We start from the raw sequence: 14,439 nt of genomic DNA, 5'->3' as shown, positions 1-14,439 counted from the left end.
AGTGTTGATGGGTGATTTAGAATGATTGGCCTCATTTGGGGGATCTTTTATATTTTTAAAAGTAAAAATTATAACATTGTATTGTGAAATTTATGTTTTTAGATGTAAGAAATATGATAATAGTACTATAAAGGCTAGGGGTATAAATGGACTTACACTGTTCAGGGTTCTTACAGTTCCATGAAGAGGTATGATATTAAAACTAAGTAGACGGTGATATATAACGTCTTTAATCTATTTTGAGTTGATTTTCGTGTATGATAAAAGAGTTCAGTTTCATTCTTTTGTATGTGGCTCTCCTGTTTTCCCAACAGCATTTATTGAAGAAACTATCCCTTTTTTATTGTGTATTCTTGGCTCCTTTGTTGTTAATTGACTATATATGGGCAATTTGATTTCTGGGCTCTCTATTCTGTTCTGTTGATCTATGTGTCTCTTTTTCTTGGAGAGGGGCTTGTTTTTTGCTGAGTAAATTTGACATGTAACATTGTGTAAATTTAAGGTATATAGTATGTTACTTTGATATATTTATATACTGTGATTGCTATTGTAGCAATATTTATCATGTTACATAATTATATTCATTATACTGAGCATAAGATCTCTATGGCTTATTTACTATTTGTTACAAATTAAACACTGTTAGTCTTATCCTCCCACCCTCATCCCATGATAACTACCAGCTTACTCTGTTTTTTTTTTTTTTAAGTTTTTATTTTTTAGATTCCACATATGTGATATCACGTAGTAGTTTCATTTTTTCTTCGTTTTTTTTCCTTTTTTCTTTTTTTTTTTGGTCTGACTTATTGTACATAATTTGCTCAGGGTTCATCAATGTCACAAACGGCAGGATATCTCCTTTCTCTATGGCTGAATAATATCCTGTTGTGTATATATACCAGATCTCTTTTTTTATCCATTTATCCATTGATAGGTATTTGGGTTATTTCCATCTTTTGGTGATTGTGAATAATGATGTGATAAACGTGGGAGTACATATATCTCACTGAAATCCTGTTTTCATTTCCTTTGGGTATATATACCCAGAAGCGGAATTGCTAGATTGTATGGTAGATCTATTTTTAATATTTTAGGAAGCTCCATATTATTTTCCATAGTGGTTGGACCAGTTTACATTCCCACCAACAGTGTATAAGGGTTCTCTTTTCATTACATCCACCAGCACATGTTGTCTCTTGTCCTTTTGCTGATAGCCATTCTAACAGGTGTGATGTGACATTTCATCATGGTTTTGGTTTGTATTTGCCTGATGATTAGTGATGCTGAGCATCTTCTCATGTGCTTGTTGACCATTTTGATGTCTTCTTTGGAAAAATATCTATTCAGTTCTTCTGCCCATTTTTTAAACAGATTGTTTATTTTTATGTTATTAAATTGTATGAGTTCTTGATATATTTTGAATATTAACCCCTTATCTGATATATGGTTTGCAAAGATTTTCTTCCTTTCTGTGGGTTGTCTTTTAATTTTGTTGATTCTTTTGCTGTGCAGAGGATCTGAGTTTGATGTAGTCCCACTTGTTGATTTTTGATTATGTTGTTTGTATTTTGGGCATCATATCCAAAAATCACTGCCAAGACCAATATTGATGAGCTTATTCCCCACGTATTTGAGAAGTTTTATGGTATCAGTTCTTATATTTAAGTCTTTGATTCATTTTGAGTTACTTTTTGTGAATGGTATAATACAGGGGTCCAATTTCATTGTTTTGCATATGTTTCTCCAGTTTTCCCAGCACCATTTGTTGAAGAGACATTCTTTCCCTGTTGGGTATTCTTAGCTCCCTTCTTGAATAATAGTTGACTGTATATGCTAGGATTTAATTCTGGGCTCTCTATTCTGCTCCAGTGGTCTACATGTTTATTTTTTTTGTTTCAATACCATACTATTTTATTATAGCTTTGTACTATAGTTTTAAATCAGGAAGTTTGATATTTCTAGCTTTTTTTTTCTTTTTTTTCTCTCAAGATTGCTTTGTCTATTTGAGTTCTTTTAAGGTTCCATGCCAATTTTGGGATTGTTTCTTTTATTTCTGTAAAGAATGCCTTTGGTATCTTGATGGGTATTGCATTGACTATATAGATGGCTTTAGGTAGTATGGCCATTTTAATAGTATTAATTCTTCCAATCCATGAACACAGGATGTATAAATATGGAACACTTTACAAATTTGTGTGTCATCTTTGTACAAGAGCCATGCTCATGTCTCTGAATTGTTCTAATTTTAGTATATTTGCTGCAGGAGAGGGCACTGGGTTTTTTTTTTTTACAGGGACAGACTTCTGATGATATGCCCAGTAACGGGGGCCCTAAAACTCAGGACTGTCATTAGTCTATGAAGAAACTTTACCTAAGTTTGACAAAGCCAGTAGACAGGGCCCAATATGAAGGTGCCTGGTTCTGCATATGGAATGTAGGCTGGATTTTTTTCTCGACATACCTATTTTGCAAGGTAATTTTATAGAGTGCATGACCTACAAAACTCAATTTATAATTTCTGCTAATTCTTCTATTTTGATTTAATTCCAGACCAAATAGAAGAGATTGATGATATAATTTCAAAGAATGGGATATAGACACTGTGTTTGGTTTTCTTCCTGAATCTTCCCTAGTTTAAAACTTATGCTTGGTTTGCAAAAAGACAAACGATTCATAGGAAAGTTATATTCTTTGCTGTTAATAGTCACATCTTTAAAAGCAATATAAATAAGCTGTTATGAGATAGGACAAGTAGAAGCTTTAAGACAGGTATTTAGGCTCTTCTACATTTCTTACATACTTCGGAATAGTTATTACATTGAATTGCAACTGTGTATATATTTTTATGCTTACTCTTGAAACATGCTCCTTAAAAGCAAGGAGAATGCATTTCATATTTGAAGTTTAAGTGAAGAGCACAATGCCTGACATGTAGTTGGCATTTAATGAATACATGATATTCCTTTTTTTTCACCATTTTATGTCTTTAAGGAATACTAGAAGAATGGATTTGAGATATAAATTTTGAAATAACAACATGCTGATTCTTTCTAATGAACAAACAGGAACAAGTTGTTTTCGATACCTCATTTCTTTTCAAGGCTAGTACAGTTGGGTAGCGCACTTTTATGAAGACTACACCTTACAATACAATTATAACTAATAGTTAAAATTTTAATACCAAGGCTCTTTTAATTCTTTTTTTTATTCCTGGACTTTGAGTGAGGATACTGTGTCAAGTCCTATGTCAATCATTACTAATTATATTAAGTGGCTACTTAGTGGCTCTAAGCTCAGAGTTACTTTTCTTTGTTAGAAATATATGTGAATATATTTACACTTGCAGCTATATTGCATTTGCTGAACTTCTACACAAGTTTTGTTGTGTAGAACTTCTCACAATTATTATACTAGTATTTACTCCCTACCCACTGGTAATACAGCTCTGTGACTATAGAATATAACAATTTGACAAATTGTAGGTTGGCTTTGAAATAGAAAAATGGATTTGAAATTGCCTAGAGCAAGATTAAACATGCGAAGAAACAACAATGTTCAAAATATGATTGTATTCAGCCCATGATGTAACATACCTTGTACTTCAGCTGTTGTTGTAGTTAATGTTTATGTACTCATTTTTATCTCATTAAGTTTCCCATGTGAAAGACCTTACAGAATTTTTATTTTTAAGATATAGTACAGCAAAAGTATACTTCAAAAAATTTAAACTTGATCTTATTCTATCCAAGTACTATGATCTCAAGGCAACAATTTGTAGTAATTCAATAAAATAAAACTCTCTCCTCCTCTTCTATCCAGGTTTAATGCCTGCAGGAGAAAGACAACTTTTATAGTATTACCATTGAAAGTTGCCATGTTTAAATCCTTTCCATCTGCATGAAAACTTCATTGTTGCTGATAGGGAATCAAGTAGAAAATTAGAGGCTTGGATATGAAACTCTCTCTGGTGATTGTTTCACACAAGTTTAGCACAAATTTTTGATTTGGGACTGAAATAAATTCGGCATATCTATTTTTAAGAAATGCTTATAGTGTAAATATGTCATTCATAACTCTTCAACCATGAGCTTTGCAAAATGAGATTGGAAATGGTCTATATTTAAATCTAAAAAGAGCTCATGACGAAATGATACTAACTATAGAGCTTACAGTGTTTTATGTTACTTAGGGAGAAAAATATAAAGCTGTCCCTGCCTTCCTGTGGTAATTAGTGCCTCTTTTATGGTAACATAAAATGCTCTAATGGTAATTTCATGGGAAGTCATTTGGTTTTTTATAAACTGCTGAAATTACTTTGGATGTTGTCACTAAAAATAGTGAGATATATAGGTGTGTGAGGCACTCAGGGTACAGCAGCTTGGCACATGCCTGCTTGAACCCAGTCTTCTTTTGATGCTTAAAGGCTTGATTTTGTGTTTCATCTCTCACAGTAAGGGAAGGTCATTGACAGATATTCATTCAATTGCTTTTATGGAGATGGCCAAGGGAGAGTGTCTGAGAGAAACGAGGTCAAGGCGAAAGAATGAGAGACAAAACAGGAATTAGGGAGACACTTGATTTTTTTGTTTTCTCATTTTATTGTTATTTTTTTTTTACCTCAATAAGGATTAATCTAGCAACTTTCCTAAATTTGATGACTGAATCCATCCTTTTTAAGCTTTTTAAAAGAGAATTTTTAAATGATATTTCCATATAATAGTGAAGAAGCCTGATGGCTGATAAACCCGTGAACACCATAATCTTTCTAATTCTGGACATGGTGGCATTCCACTCAGGAAAGAGGTTTCCGAATGTCCTTTGCTGAGAGCAGGTATTGGGGGCTAAATGTACTCGGGTCACATAATGATGGCCAGTTAGCTATTCTGTTTCTGTGAACACATTATATTTTAAACTTTTCTAACAACCCTATGATTTATCCATTTGGTGGCACTTGGAGAAAGTAGTACTGATTTTGGAATAAAAATCTGAGATTGCTTGCAATTAGTAATCATCAAAGAAAGTTAATAGGAATATGAATGGATATAAAAGGATAACATTTTATTCATGCAGTGAAGACAATTCTAATTGTTCAACATTTTCACTTTCTGGACAGACAGGATGACAATATTCACAGGTCTAATTCAGAGTTAGTATAGGACCATGAGAATGCGTTCTGGTAAATGGAAATGTGAGAGAATATCATGTGTCACCTCTAGTCCCAGGCACTGACCAGATAGTGTGTTTCTTCTTCTCTTCTCTTTCTTTTCTGCCTTGGCAATCCTAGAAACCATGGAAGGCAGACATCAATAAATTGTAGGAAATTCCTGCCTAGCTGCATTGAATTTTTCATAAATGAGAAATAAATTTTTATAGTACTAAGTCCTCGATATTTCAGGATTTGTTACTACAGCATAACGACCTAGATTCTGAGAACTACATGTAGTACAGTATCCTGGTACATACTGTCCATTAAGTGATCATCAATCATCATCATCATCATCATCATATTCTGTGGGCCTATTGGGAGATGAAACACAATTATTCTCATTGATAATGATCTTTATGAAAATGAAATTAAGATATATCAGACAAATATGGAATACATTAGATATTTATTAAGTTATTTTGTTTTACCATGTGGTATGTTTTAGGATGAGAATAACAATCTTTTCATTTCCATATACTGTGTCTTTTTATTTATGCACTTCTTTACATAAGCAGCAATATCTTTAGTCTAATTTTCAGAGCTATAACTTAAGAAGACAAGTTTTGAAGGATAAGAAAAGGGAGAGAAGTGAAAAAAATGAGAAATCTAAGAAAGAAAAGAAAAAAATTGTGGAATTATTTTATACTATCACCTCCCTCAATAGATTATAATAGTACTAGTGTATGTTTTCAAGACTACTAAATAGGAAAGCCAAAATCAGTGAGTATATTAAATGACTCAAATAATAAGAAAGCCGAGTAGTAAATAAAACACCTCTAAGCATCAAAATTATAGTCATCAGTCATGGTTCGACCACCTGTATTGCTGAAAGTTTTGGGAGAAGATTGAGGAAAAAATGACTGCACACAGGTCTTATGATTAGAGAGACTGTCTAACTTTGTTTTTTTTTTTTTAGATGAACTTCCAAAGCACACATGACAGTTATCATGATCTCAACACCCAGTGGCACACTTTGTTGAGAACTGTGTATGAATTTAATGTCCTCAAAGCACACTCCTGTTAGAAAAATGTAGCAATATGCTTTCGGAGTGAATGTAAACTCTAGTTTCTACTAAAATGCTCATGATTAACTTGACATCTGGAAAATTACTCTTTATCATGAATGGGGTGGTTTCTACACTTTTATATGACACCTATTTAGACCATTTTGAAAATTTTTAGTGTATTTTGCTTCTTAATGTCATCCTGACAGAAAAATGGCTATTTGTGAAAAAAAGTAAAAAGGAATTCGTGTATCAACTCCTCAGGTTTTGCTGTGGCAACACATACTTCTTGCCTGTGGATTGGGTCATCAACCTGTGTCTTGGCCGAAATCAGCTAGGGTTGCTCTATATATCTCTCATTCTGAAACAGAGGTGGAAGGAATAGCAGTATTGGGGGCTTGCTCTTTTCATAGTGGATAGCAATAAGGCAAGATGGGCAAATGGGAATATGTGATTCCTTTCAAAGTCTCTTCTTAACATTGTACCATTTCATGTCTGTCCATATTTCTTTGGTCAAAGCAAGTCATCTGGGCAACACCAAAGTCAATGAGGGTACAAATGTATAGTCCTATTCAAGTGGAAGGTCTTACAAAATCTTTGACATGTCTTTCCATTATTGGAAAAAAATGGAATAGCAGTGAACAGAATCCATTCAATCACACTAGTTAACACCACATATGATGATGAATTCTAAATAGGTTAAAGATCAAAATATAAAAGGTAAAAATATAAAGTTAATAGAAAAAAAATCTAGGAAACTATTGAGGGCAGTAGGAAGAACTTCTTAAAAATTTAAAAGTACAAAGCAAAACAAAGAAAAATAATCTGTTTACATCAAGATAGATTTTTAATGACAGGCACTATGTATGTACAAAGTTAATGAACAGATGATAAATTGGGTGGAAGTTATTTGTAACATCTAAAATCAACTAAGAAGCAATACCAGGAATATGAGAAATTTTTTTGAAAAAAGCAATTCTAATACAAATATATGCGAAAGATATGAGAAGGCATTTTCAAAAGATTAAAGCCAAAAGCTACCAAGCACACATAGGGGAAGTCACAGAATCATTAATAATCATACATATGTAAATTAAACCAAGAATAAGATATCATTTTAGAGCCATTAGACTGTCTAACATTAGAGCACTAAATAATACTAATAATGCAACAATGAATAGGAATGTACATGTGCATCTAAAGGAATATAGATTGTGGACATTTGGAAAGTAATCTAGTACCAGTGAGTTTATGAATACATATACCCTATGATACAGCAGTTCTTTTACTGGGCATATAATCCAAAGCTATCCTCACATAAAGTCATAAGGAGACGTATGAAAGGTTGCTCTTTCAGAAATACTGTGTTTATTCTTTCAGGAAGATGTCGTTGAGGACTAACGTGAGGTAAGTGAGGCAACTTGGGGGCAAAATTTAATGAGACACTCACTGTTATGGTCATGTAAAACATCCATACAGGCCAGTGCAGTTATCCGAGAGTGTATCCTTAAATTTGGTACCCTAGCTGCCTCCCTTGCTTCACCCTAATTTCATTTCAGGTGGCAAATTGGAGTAAACAGGATGGAGAACTATACAACATTTAGAAGGAATAGATTAGATAAATATAGCTGTAGGAGTGAGTTTTAAGTTGTTTAAAGAAAACAGGAAACATCATTGTCTACTGTTCATTATTTTGAAAATGAACGTATCACATTTAAGCAAATATTGATTAAAACAGAGTCAAAATAAATATATTCTAGATTAAGAGGAAAATTAAAAATAAAGTATAGCCTATTTCAAAGTTTATAAAACACTGTCCTTAAAATTGATAAAGCTAAGATATATATTGTATAATCATAAAATCAAAATCATTTTCAATATCAGACATTTTTAAATATATGGGTAAAAGGTTTATATCATTCTGTAACACCCTAGCATTTACTTTTTATGCTTCTCAAAATAACTGACATATCTATTTCTCAAGCCAATTTAAAATCACTGTGATCTATTTCCCCCCAAGACTTTGCTGAGTTTTTAGTATATACTTTGTATTTCTGCAGATTATGACTTGTTCAAAATTTAAAAATAATATCACTACAAATCTGAGAAAAAATTAGGTGGTTTGGAGGCCTTTTAGTAGAGATAAAAGTTGAAGTTCAATGTTGTGGCCCACTTTAAATATGATATTTTCATTGCTTTATCAACTTTTAATATCATACTGTAGATGAGAATAGTAACTGGGGATGGGAACTATCAGTATGCCAGAGAATTGCCAGATAACCACAAAGGGATGCTGGGTATTGGAAGAGCTCTCTGGTGGTCTCAAAACAGAAAATCTTGTCCATCATCTGCTACAATCCAGTTTTCTTATTCTAACTAGAAAGTATAATTTTATCATTTTAAGAGGCTTAGTCTTAAGACTAATAATGTAGATGTCACTGCTATTATTTATGTTACAAAATATAACTTAATTAAATGTGTCCTATATCTCTGAGAAGGTGTTGGCAGAAGGAGACTTGATAAATTGATTTGAAAGTACTTTAACAACTAATATTTATATTTCATTTAGTGATACTGAGTTAAAGTAGTTTTTTGGAGTCTGTTTTAAACTATAACAGCAAAATAAAGTCATAATCTAAATTTCCTTTCATAAGAGGTAATAATAACTCTCAACGTGAGTTTGTTTTTCAGTCCTATTTAATTTGGAAACTGGCTTACTCGAATATCCATAGCAGAAAACCCTCAACCTAGCAATAGAATCTGTCATGTCAGATTTTAAACTACTTTTGTTTTCTAAGTATAGCAAACTGTTACCTTCTTCTAGAGGTGCTTTTAATTATAGAATAGATTGGTCAATAGTGTAGTCTCACTAAAAGTATGAACATAAAATAAACAAGATTTATAATCATTAGGTAACATTGTGTGTAGAGTAATAACAAGGTGGGCAACACACCCACCTCTTTTTCCTTGTGCACAGATTACATGTTCATTAGATTACTGTCTTGATGTCTGTAGTCTCATCTGGGACAAATGGGATAGATTTCATGCCAGTCTTGTGCTTGAGAAGCCACAGGGCTGGTGCAGTGCTGTTCCCTGGGAGGTGACACAGAGGTTATTTACCCAGCTTGGACACAAGTAGATATCTTTCTCACCTTGTAATTCTCTCCTTCAATAAGTACATGACTCATAAATGTAAGAGAAAGAAATATTAAGAAATAGTAAGGCTAGTCTTTCCCCTGTGACAAGTTTATTACGGCAATGACTATAACTAACTACTACTAACTCATATTTATTAAATACATATTTTTAAACAAAGATTTTTGTGAATATATATATATTATATTTTATATATATATTATATATATATATATAAGGTTATATGGATTATAATGTTCTCTTATAGATGAGAAAAAATAGGTTTGGAGAGATGAAGTGATGTACTTAAAATCATACTTTCAGGGTTAAAAGAAGAATTCTGACTTAAAACTCCAGTCTTGGAAAATTATAAAGAGGAAGCTATTAACACTCTAAACTTTTTATTTGAAGCTTTTTCATTTCACCAAAAATTATATACTTGTTTTTAAATACTGTCTCTGATATAAACTGGATATTAGAAACCATCATGCATTACTTCTGTAAGTTCCTGAAATAACCATATAAGAAGCCAATGCATTATTTAAAATTTAGAGAATAATGCATTGCTTTTCTCTATTAGGTAAAACTTCAAAATTATTTAAATGCACTAATTTACAAATTAAAGTTAATTAACTACATTTATTAAACTTACACTTACCTATAATAATTCCGATGTGATTATGAATATTATAATTGAGTTATAGCAATGCAAATGCAATTTAATTTATTTTCATGTATTACTTAAATCGTAACCTCATATAACCATGGTAAAGTTACTCAAAATATACTGTCTTGTAAAAATGTAATGATTTCATGTAGAGTATATATAAATATTTGCATATATTATTTAGGAATAAAAATTAGTGATTTCTCTAATAACAACTAGATAACTACTGCTAATAATAACATCCTTCAAGAGACTGATGAGTACTTGAGTTTCTTTGTGGTTATAATTGCTCTCTTTGTGGTGTTATATACAATAATACAAGACTGTGTGTGCCATCTATTTAGTCTGTGATCTGTACTAGGTTCAGTGACAAGCACTTTGCTTGCATTATATTTTTTTATCTTCCTAAGAGCACCATGAATCTGAAAAATTTTTAATGAGGATTTCTATGGGTATGTTCCATTCTAGAACCTAGAGATGCAGCATTGAACCAACAGAGAAAAATCTCTGCTCCAGCAGAGATCACATTCTAAATGAAAAGATTTAAAAAATACTAAAATATATAAGTAAAACAAATATTAATATTTGTTTTATACAGAAAAAGAAAATAGAGAATTAGGATAGGAAGTGTCATAGAGAGGGGCAAACATTTTAGGAAAGGTTCAAAGAAGTTCTCATGAAGAAGGTAACATAAGACTGAAGACCTGAGAATGAAAACCAAATATTTATCTGCAGGAAGAGCTTTCCCAGTATAGAGAGCAAATACAAAGCCCCCGAGGTAGAACTTTGCCAGCAAAGGTGGAGCCCAATGAGGGAGAGTGCTGCAAGATGAGGGTAGAGGGGTAACTTGTTACAAATCACATGACACAGGTGATAAACCAGGAAAGCAAGGATTTAAACTATAAGAGATAAATGATAGGCAGTCACTTAGAGTAATGAATAAATAGATGGGTGAATACATAGGTAAATAAATGATAGAAACGTGGAAAGGTAGATAAAAAATGGATTAATAGATACCCAGTTACTTTATTATTCTTTCTAAGAACATTGTTTAGTTCAATTTGATGTCTAAAATGATGGATGATTATAGGAGAAACTAAATAACTAACAATGTATATGGATGCCCAATATCATATTAAGTGTTAGTATCATAGATATAGAAGTGAATGTACTAGAGAAACTCTAGAATCATTAGAAGGATAAGAAATTATATCCCAGAATTTGAAACTTCCCAAACAAGAATAAAAATTTGCAGAACAGTTTATATTCTAATCACTACAGCCTACTTTATAGCAAATATGGGTTTAATATTTATATTCTGGCAGCCTCTTACTGTAGATGTGATCCCTTCTCTCATAGTTCAGGAATCTTTGAATCTTTGTCTTAATAAATAATCATATCAGTCTCTATACCAGCCTGTTCTGTACCAGTACTGCTCACATTTTATAAATGGAGAAGTCAAACATAGAGCAATAAGCAGCAAAAAGCAAGACAGGGGGAGATGGGACAAATTTAGAGGTTGTAAAGATCCTTGGACCAAGTGGACGAGAGAGATGGCAATCCTCTCTTCAGTTACCAAAAGGATGATATTTATTATAATGAACGCTATTGAGTGGTAAGAAGTTATGTTAAGGTACAGGAAAAACTAGCGTGCAAGCCGAAGTAACATTTTCCCTAGTGTAAGTAATTTACAGAGAATTTACTGATTAGATTTTACAAAACCTAAAGATTTTCTATTTTGTGATAACAATTTTTTTGATTTCTGTCAATGACTTTCAGCCAGACTTCCAGGAAGAAACATATCGGAAGTGAACAAGTTGGTGCTCACCACAGTGAGGGAGAGCACACACCATGGGGACCGTGCAGTGTCCCAGAGGAGGGTATTAGAAAGAATCTGTTATGAGATTTCAGTTTTGGTTGGGTGATTTGGAGGAAGGTCTAAGGAAAAGAGAGCTCTGTGGAATGGGCTGTCAGAAAGCACGGGCAATTCTGTGACTGGGTGAAGAGTAGCAGCCGCTCATTAAGAAAAAAGTATTCATTTTCTTGGTGGTACCTTGTTTTTGTTTGTACTGAGACAAATTATGAAGTGGCCTTGCTTTTTCACATTCGATTGTCTCAGAGTAATCCTCTCTGAAGTTGGTATACAGCCCTCCCTTAGTATCCGATGTCAGGACCCTTGTGGATGCTCAAGTCCCTTATATAAAATGGTGGTGTATTTGCATGTAACCTACATACATCTTCCTGTATACTTTAAATCATCTCTAGATTACTTATAATATCTAATATAATGTAAATGCTGTGGAAAGAGTTGTTATACTGTTGTTTAGGGAATGACAAGGAAAAAAACTGTACATGCTCAGTATAGATGCAATATTAAATAGGCCTAATTACATAATACATGTTAGCAACAATGTGACATTTTTCAAAAAATATTTTCAATCCACCGTTAGTTGAATCTGCAGATGCAGAACCTGCAGATATGGAGGGCCGACCGTACTGTGAGATTGTTTATCAAATTAGAGAATAAATGGCCCAAATGTGCGTGTCAGACCAGCTTTTGCATGTCCCAGGCAGCCCTCTTATCCTCACATTTCTCAAAACTTTCTAAGCCAAAAAAATTAGCCTACGATTTGCAGACATATATAATTTTGATAAACTATATTAATTACATGCAAAATCCAAAAATATCTCACTCCATGAATATACAGAAGGAATGAAGTTTATTCAGCATAAGTATTAAATTAATACAATCCTAAATAATTTTTAACTATGAATATATCATTTTAATAAGATGCTATTTCTTTTAATGGCCAAGAAATAATTTCTAGTAATAAAACTCCTTCACATCTTGGAAATATATGCAGTAGTAGTCTGTTCATAAACTAACAAATTCAGTAAAATCAGTGTTTGTTGTTTTTAAGAAAGACCTAACAGAATATCATTTTTAGTGAATGTACTCGTTAATAATATGAAATATTCTGTGTAATATAAAATATATTTTACATTGTTTACATTTGATTGTCATTTGGCTCATATTCTTTGCAGCTTAGTATCCTCAGAGATTTAAATGACTAAAATTTTTTTAACAACTTTTTATCAGAGGCCATATATTTCTGTTTTTCTTATTTCCTCTTCTAAATCTACCTTTTGCTACATTAACTTTTTAAAAATAGGCTATTTTTTGGAACAGTTTTAGGTTTTCAGAAGCGTCGAGAAAATAGAGAGCTCCCATACACCATTCACCCAGCGTCCCCAATTAGCACTTTATATCAGTATGGTACACTTGTTACAATGAATGATCAAGTATAATTCTTATTATTAAAGTTGAGTTTATTCATATTTCCTTATTATTATTATTTTTACCTAATGTCCTTTATCTGTTCCAGGATCCTATCCAGGATATATTACATTTAGTCATAATATCTCTTTAGTCTCCTCTTAGCTGTGACATTTTCCCAGATTTTTTTTAAGGACCTTGGAAGTTTTGGGGAACACTGGTCAGGTATTTTGAATGATGCTAATCTGCTGGAATTTTCTAATGTTTTTCTCATTAGTAGACTGGGGTTGGGTTTTGGGAATACAAGGGTAAGCTGACATTTTCATCATATCATACTGAGGGTATGCATTATTAATATACTTTATCATTGTTGATGTTGACCTTAATCACCTGGCTAAGGTAGAATTTGTCAGGTTTCTCCACAGTAAATTTTTTCCCATCTGACACTTTCCATACTCCATACTGTACTCTTTAAAAGAAAAGTCACTAGGCATAGCCTAATCTTAGTAAATGGGGAGTTTGCTGAGGACAGTGTTTCTATACAAATTATCTGGAATCCTACAAAGATTTGTCTCTTCTCCCACTACTTAATTATTCAATCATTTACTCATATCACTATGAATTCATGACTTTTATACTTAAGGTTATAATCTAATATGACTTTATTGGATTTCTTCTTCAAATTGTTTCAGCTTTGGCCATGGGGAGCTTGAGAGAGAGAATGAGAGAGAGAATGAGAGAGAGAATGAGAGAGAGAGAGAGAATGAGAGAGAGAGAGAACAGAGAGAGAGAGAACGAGAGAGAGAGAGAGAGGAGAGAGAGAGAGAGAATGAGAGAATGAGAGAATGAATATGAATGAATCTTTATGTGTATTTTTTTGGTACACCCTTATTTTCTGGCAATAAAAGATGCTCCAGGCTCATCTTGTACATCTCCAACACAGGTCCACAATGAGTCATTTTCCAAAAAGCTCTAGTTCCTTTTATTGGAGACGGACATTAGAAACAAAGTCTGAGTGCTGGGTGTGCTCATTGCTACTGGGTTATCACTGCTTCTAGACCCTCTCTGGTGAAAGAACAAGGAAATGTACAGCAACCCGTGTACATGCCTTCAAATAGTTATATAATCTATCCATCAGTATTTATATTAA

General features: G+C 32.7%; 1 non-coding gene across 1 annotated transcript; it reads right to left on the bottom strand.

Moving 5' to 3' along the window:
- Positions 1–2,167: 2,167 nt before the first annotated feature.
- Positions 2,168–2,273, bottom strand: LOC120612692 (U6 spliceosomal RNA). The gene has a single exon (XR_005655512.1). It is a non-coding gene; the product is annotated as a U6 spliceosomal RNA (small nuclear RNA).
- Positions 2,274–14,439: the final 12,166 nt, after the last annotated feature.

The sequence above is a fragment of the Pteropus medius genome, unplaced genomic scaffold (assembly GCF_902729225.1).
Source record: "Pteropus medius unplaced genomic scaffold, Ma_sr-lr_union100, whole genome shotgun sequence".
NCBI classification, from domain to species: Eukaryota; Metazoa; Chordata; class Mammalia; order Chiroptera; family Pteropodidae; genus Pteropus; species Pteropus medius.
The sequence above is the reverse complement of the archived record's forward strand: the minus strand, read 5'-3'. Positions and strand labels throughout refer to the sequence as shown.